The sequence below is a fragment of the Castanea sativa genome, chromosome 6 (assembly GCF_040712315.1).
Source record: "Castanea sativa cultivar Marrone di Chiusa Pesio chromosome 6, ASM4071231v1".
In the NCBI taxonomy this organism is placed as follows: Eukaryota; Viridiplantae; Streptophyta; class Magnoliopsida; order Fagales; family Fagaceae; genus Castanea; species Castanea sativa.
The window spans coordinates 34,493,342-34,501,477 of record NC_134018.1 but is presented as its reverse complement, the minus strand read 5'-3'; positions in this window follow the sequence as shown (position 1 = coordinate 34,501,477).

The following is an 8,136-nucleotide window of genomic DNA, read 5'->3' as shown; positions in this document are numbered from 1 at the left end:
GAGAGATAAACTCGTCTCTGGACACAGTTTGTAGACGATCACAGCCAAGGTAGTCAGGATGCGCTACCCTAGGGACGTGTAGTACCTCAGATATAAGATCCAAAGTTACTACGATGCATGTACCTCGGAATGTGGTAACAAACTGAGGCATAAAGGTATCGATGTCGTGTATGTTGGAGTAAAACTCCTAAATAAACACAACGGGACAACGCGAGGGTTTCTCACAAAGAGATTCCCATCCTCGAGTCCGAATGACATCGAGTAGCGTAGTGTTGGAGAAATCCGACAGAATGACTTGGCATTCCGGATGAACACCATGAACTTGGAAATTCTCAAAGAAGTCCGACTGGGCCTTTTCATCATAGAACCGATTATGAAGAGGTACGGGAGGAGTAGAAGAAGAGGATGACTCGGAACCATGACGAGGGTTCCGAGCTAGAGTAGATCTGCGCTGTTTGGGTGCCATAACGCAATCTATCTGTGAGAGAGAGGGGGAGAGAGAGAGAGAGAGAGAGAAAGAGAGAGAGAACAGAGGGAAACACATGTTTAGAATAGAAAGAAGGAAAAGAACACATGCATGAAAAATGCATGAGCATATGACATGTAAAAGTAAAGACATCATGGGGGTCACCCAATTTAAACTTAACAGCACTCAACAACAATAATCAATCACAAACATCTAAATATGCATGAAACATAGTTATAATGCAAATGGAATGCAATGCATGAGCATGTGATAGCAATTTCATAATCCCCAACCCATAAATTTCACAAAAAATCTAAAAAACCCGAAAAATTCAAAAACCCCAAACCCTAAGTCTAATGCATGAAATGCATGAGAGAGAGGAAGGATTTAGAGGTCATACCACAAGAATAAGGCTTGAACTAGGTCGAAATCTTGATTGGAGTGAAGATTTGAGTAAGTGAGAAGGGTTTGGGGAGAGAGAGAGAGAGAGAGAGATCTATCGAGAGATAGAAGAGAAAGTGAAGTTTGAATTGCGCCACAACTATATATAGAAAACGCAGCTTGATGGATCGAGATTAATCAAGAAACTGTCAAGCACTAAATCTTGAAAGATATGAATCTGTCAAGGTGCTATTGAGGATCTGTCAATGGCAAAAGAGTGTCTCAATAGATCGAGAATCTGTCAAGAATCTATCGAGCAGACAAAATGCACAGAAAATTAGCTTGATGGATCGAAGAAGTTGTCGAGAATGTGTCGAGCAGAAACCTAGAAAACTTGATGGATCTAAAAGCTATCGAGATTCTATCGAGAAAAGCAAAAGAAGGCTCGATAGATAGAGAATCTGTCGAGGATCTGTTGAGAAATTGTCAAGCTTGAAGAAAATGAGTTTTTCAAAGGAAGAAAAACACATAAAGATGAATGCAACAAGCAAGCTACTCAACCAAAGATCCAAGCAACATATTAAGCTCTCAAAAACATATCTCAACATAGAAACATAGCATCCATAAATCCAAAAACACACATACATGCTAAACAAGTCTAACTAATTTTATTTTTCAAAAACAAGTTAAGACAGTTTAGCAAGCATATATTAACACATGTATCCCTTGTGATGGCCAGAACACATTATACTTGCACATGTATCAAGAGTTGCAAAGAGTATGTGTGTTGTGTGTGAAAACATAACAAGTGTGTACAAGTTTCTCATATTATAATGATTTGAGATATAAGAACATCTAATATACTCACACACAATCATAACTGTTTGATGGGGACTATCGCCTTTGAGGTACATCATATAACTCCCACATCTTCTTTCACGCTTACAATCATTTTAAAAGCATTTTGATTTTTTTTTTTAGCTTTTATATTCTTTGCATATTTTCTCTTTGAATATATCATGCATGGGCATATAAAAGAGAAAAGAAATACCCAATTATGTAAGCCAAAACATCACAATTTTGCTATGCTGAAGCACACGTATGTTATACATGATTAACGGGCTTTAGTGGTGAAATGGTTATTTATGTCTTTTTCTTAGGATTTTTTAGTCCTTCCCATCAAAAAGAGTGATATGAGTATGAAATATAAAAGACATTCTTAATCATACTCAACACAAACACGAGCCGCAAAACTCACTTACTTAGTTGTGCATTGAGATGCTTATCTAAGTTACAAGAGATACAAAGTTTAGAAAACTTTATTTCAATGGCCATCCAAGGTACACAAGTAATAATATACATAAACACACACCGTTTTTGTATTTTTCTAATTTTTCAATTTTTTTTCTTTTATTTTTATGTAAAACAAAATAAAACAAAACTGAAAATAAACAAACAAAAACATGTTAACATACAAAGCATAAAATTAGACTGACTCAAAAAAAAGAATGCAAAACAAATAAGTAATGCATAAACATAAAGGGAGAGAGAAAAAGTGACTGGATCACTTTGAGCTTTTTTCTTTCCAAACTTTGGTTTTGGAGGAAGATCCTTTTCTAGAGTTGAACCTTTGTTCCAAAGGTGAGGGGGAAGAATTGAAACCGTTCAAGTTTGAAAGGAACATGAAGGCCTTGAGAAGATCTCCAAGAAGACCCAAAGATGGTGGAATATGACCTTGACCACTAGATGATAACACACTATTGCTCTGTTGAGTAACTAACCACTTATAGCAATTTGGATGAGTGTGTCCCAAAGCTCCACAGTGATGACAGAAATGCGGCTTCTTTGGTTGAGACCTTTTGTTTTTAGCCTTATTGTTCTTAGGGTTTCTAGTCTCTTTCTTCTCTATCTTAGGGGGTGCTTCTAGAATAGATTTGCCTCTGTCTTGATTGTTCTCACTAGCTATATCAGTTTTAGATTCATTTTTCTCAAGATTTTCATTATTAGCAGGTAAGACAAAAATAGTCCTACTAGAGGAGGCAATATGAGAAGAATTAGAAAGTTCATACCCCAAGCTGGTTCTGTCAGAAGCTAATTTCTGGAGGTTCAGCATTTCTTCCAGCTTTGCACTGGAAGTCCTCTCTAAATGAGCTCACACTTGGAACAATTTTGCTTCAAGCTTCTTGGTTTTTTCAGCCAAGAAGTTTTTCTCGAACCTCAATGCTCCAATGGTTTGATTGGCTTCATCAACCTTTATGGATAGCTCCTTTCATTCCAGCTCCACTTCACTAAGCTTTTTAGTAGACAGCTTATACAACTTCTCGTGCTTTTTAGATACCTTGTATAACTTTGCATAGGCTGTATGGATGTCATCCTGTTCATCCATCTTCTCGAAATTGGATTTCACCAAGTCTTCTTCTTCATCCACTGCTTCTACGATCCCCTCAATAGGATTCACTATGGTAGTAAAAGCACTCAAGATTCACTCGTCATCACTGTCATCTAATTCAGTCTCAGGCTCGATATCATTCAAGGTAACAACAAAAGCTCCCAATCGACTTGAGATATGTTAGACATACTTGTTTCATGTGTCCAAAACCTTGACATCCGAAGCACTTTGGTCCCGAGGGAATAGTATACTGACTGTCATCCTTAGCATCCTTCTTCCATCTGTATTGACTTTTGAATTAAGAAGAGCTGGATTCCTTATGGTCCTTGTCAAACCCTTTCACATTGGCATTCTTCATGAACTTCTTGAACTACCTAGTGATATAGGACTTCATCTTGGAATCTTCATCATTTGAAGACTCATCGGTCTCATTACTTTTGGCCTTAAGTGCCATATTCTTACTCTTGGTTCCTGTCCTAAGTCTAGTCAAACCCAATTCATAAGTTTGCAAGTTGCAAATCAGCCCCGTCAAAGGAATGGTGTCAATGTCCTTTGATTCTTCAATCGCCATTATCTTGGCATGAAATCTCTTAGGGAGAGATCTGAGCACCTTTCTCACAATTTTGGGCTTAAGAATATGATCACCAAGATTGAATGCTGAGTCCACTAAGTCCTTCAGCTTGGCATAGAACTCATAGAATGTTTCATCCTCCTCCATTTTTATCTCCTCAAAGCTAGTCATTGGGAGCTTTAAATCCTTGACAGTCTTAGTCCCTTCATAGATTGTCTAAAGGATGGTCTATGCTTCCTTTGCAGTTTCAGTTGAGGATATTTTCTTGAACTCCTCATTGGTCACAGCACTAAAAAGGGCACTCAATGCTCTACTGTTAAAATTTGCTGCTTTGATCTTGGCCTCATCCCAATCAGCCGGCACTTCCTTTGGCTTCATCTAGCCAATTTCCATAGCTTGCCAGACCTTCTCATCTAAAGACTGCAAAAAAGTTCTCATGCGTACTTTCCAGCATGCATAGTTAGTGTCATCAAATAAAGGAGGTATAATAAGAGATTGTCCTCTAACCATGACAAACAGAGGTCAATGAATCATACAGCAAATATTAAAACATAATTAGAGTGTGCCCGCTCTGATACCACTTGTTGGGTTAAAATGAATTGACCCCTTGCAAATTAATTAATTACCCAAATTAATTAATTAATTAGATCAAATTACATGCAATAATGTGGCAGCACAAAAAAAATCACCAAAATATCTAAATGCAACGGAAAATAAATTTGACACGGGTGATTTGTTTACGAATGGGGAAAACCATTAAGACAAAATCTCACCGAGTGAATTTAAGGCCACTACTCCCAAGAATCCACTATTATCAATCACAAGCGGTTACAAGTATAAGGAATCTTACCAAACCCTTTGCCCCTATCCCGAAACACCAACTTACAGTTGAACCCTTATCCCAATACCCAATTGGATTTGTATTGTAGCAACAATCTTTCTGTTCAATGCACGAATCGCAGTACGTGACTAACCAATGATGCACGGATCCCAGTACGTGACTAACTGACCAACTTGAAGAAAATTGTTGGATGCAAAGTTCTTGAGTTCATCAATAATGAAGATCAGGAAGCTCCTTGGTCACAAAACCCTTAGCATAAAGACACAGTAGCTTCTTTAGAGAGAATAATAAACTAGTTCACTTTCTGCATACATTCTCTTGTGCGACGACCTTTAAAATAAGCCTTATATATGTCTAGGGTTGTGAGAAAAGAAACTCTATACAAATATACAAGCATGGGCCAAAAATTAGATCTGGAATTTCTGATTTCGTAAGTCTTAACAGAAACAGCTTGTGTCAAGCTTCAACATCAAATCTCGATAGAAGTCTTTCTGTTGAGATTACTGTCGAGCTTTAATAAATAGCTCTTCTTCACTTATTTCTTGGTCAGAGCTTCATGACTTTAACACTTGACTTGAACAACATGTTTCGTGAAGACTTAAACTCATTCTAGATCTACCCAATTACAAGTAAAATGCATTTTGTCAAAGGATTAGCCAATTATATAAAATATGCCCCTAACACTATGTATATAAGAAGAAATTTGAAAATAATTAAAACTCACAGACAAAATGCGTGAATGATGAATTATTCAGATCAAATCCTATGTTTGACACAATCTCCTTAAAACAGATTTCTCCCCTCACACAATATGTAGTGCTTTGAGACTTACGGATGTCTATCTCTCAAGATAAAATGATTTACAGCACGGAGAAGAAGCACACAAGGTCTGTGCTCTGCGATCTACACTATGTCTCTTTCTCTCTCTTTGACTTAAATTAATGCATAAAAAATTCTCTCTAGAAGAGTTTTCCAAAAATTTGTTTTTCATGAATGAGGGACTATGAAAATATACGTTACTAAATAGACACACTGTTTCAAAAATAACTGCTGTCTACAGACTTACTGACTCAAAAAATAAAATAATAAAATATTATTATTAATTGGATAAGTGGGTCTAGTCCACACATGCCTATAGCCTAACCCAAAACTCATATTCTTTATCATTTCCTATGTGGGACTCAATGATTCTTACCACTTCAAAATCTTGCTCAAGTGAACACATTAGGAGTTAATTTCTTATTTACTCCATAATATTTATCTAACAATCCCTCATATGAATGGAAATTGATAAAACACAATGCACATGAGAATGCAGACATGGAGAAAGTAGAAGAAAAGTTACTATATCAGAAGAAATAGCTTTTGGCTTTGAGCTTTCCTTTGTGAAAGACTATCAGATATACTGACTAACCAATGAATACAATGTCTTGAACTGTTCAACCATTTGTGTATACCAAGACAATAGAATTCACACAACTCATTTTCGAATATATTTCGTTCTTATAGTTGTGTTCATTTCGGCCCTAAACATATCTTGGTCAATTCTTGAAGCGCTTTAGAGAATTCAGCCTTAAAATTTTCATGGAAGCGGTCCACTTCACACTCATATAGGTGACTCTTATTAAGGATATCCTACTATACTCCACTTGGTTTTCCAAGATATAAGAATCATTAAAAGCAAAGCTTACCCTGAACATTCACTTACAGGCATCACTATTTCATCATTGGAATGAGTGTGAGATGTTATCTCCATAGTGATAAAACTATTCTCCACGATTCGATTGTCCCTTTGAACCTAGATCTTGAGATCTCTAGTTAGCTAGGTTAGGTTGCCATCTTGGAAACTTTTATGTCATAGGCTTTAGCTACATTCCCCTCAATGAGCAATTTACTTGACCTCCACTCAAAAAAATGATTACAGATTCGTTTTATAATCTAGAACTACTTCCATTTAAGAGCAACTGCCTCATGGTTTTATGTCTCTGACAAATATGTCCAGACCCATCATAACTCTGTGCCCTACTAATATATACAAATAGGAGGCACAAGTATCCAATAATGCATGTCTGTTTAGATTTATTGACTTTCCAAAAAATTCACATGCTCTTTGCATAAGGTGTTCTCACTAGATTGTCATCACATTTCTCATGTGATTGAGACAAGACAAGCCCATTAGATGTATTAGAAATTTTCATTTCTTGTATCACATCTACAACACTTACATGAGCATATCCCACAACGACATAGCCTCTTGTGATATATTTCACTACACACACTAGTCGCATTAAATCTAAACTCATTTGACATCATCTCATTGTCAAATTTCTCATGTCATTGGATTGAAACTTGTTTTAATCTATACAAAGATTTAACAAGTTTAAGCACTTTGTTTCCTTATAAAAGAACCATAAACCCCTTCAGTTTATTGTGCATCAAGAAAACTCACATCTTCCTTTTATTTGTAGCCTTCTAAAACAAGTCTCGCATTGTAATAGTCAATAATTCCATCAACTCTTAAATTACCAAGTGATAGATCTACCAACTACTATGCATAGATTTCTATGATAGATTTATTGCACTATTGACAATCTCTTTTCCAAAAGGCACCTCTGGATATCGCTTCTTTGAAGCTTTAAGTTCATTTTCTAGCGTATGAATTAGAAAATTTGGACAAAACGAATATGGTGTTTGCCCTATTACTCCGCTTAGGCTCAACCTCTCTTCCATCAACTATTGATCATGGGAGATACTAAACGTATACTCAAAATTTCTTTCAAGAAAATTTAACACTTGAAAAATATTCTAATTAATTTTCATGCATATAAGAATAATAGATTCATAAATTAGAAAGCACTACGCACTACTGTTATAACCATAACTAATAAAACACAATCAATGGTTCTTTATCACTTAGGAATAGGAACCACAACCTTTATCAAACACCCCCACATTTAAAGAATTTATAGAAAGACGATCACTCTTTCCATAATTCACAAGGTGTTTTGGTGGTTTTCTTTTAAAGCATTTCAATGAAAAAATAAATAGTGGAAATAATAGCTTCCCTTCACAAGTTCTATGGTAATCAAGTACTTATTGCATTCATTGAGTTATTTCTCAACTTCATTCTTATAATGAATGAAACTCCAATACTTCATCCTTGCTTACCTATAAGCACTCATAACAGACTCTTGTGCATTCCACATTACAGATAAGTCAAGTATGTCAACTAAGGCATGTAACATATATTTCATCCAAAGAAATATTACAAAACATATATTGGGATTAAACACATTAATATCCAATCAAGTTCACACATGCCCAAAATATATATACATGCATGTTTAAATAAGGCTATACATACTTAAAACAAATTAAAAGGCTATACACAAAAATCATGTATTATTCATATCAATATATAAATAATATATTTGACCTAAAGGTGATCATTACACTTTCTAACTAAGAGTGAAGCCCCATAATTACAA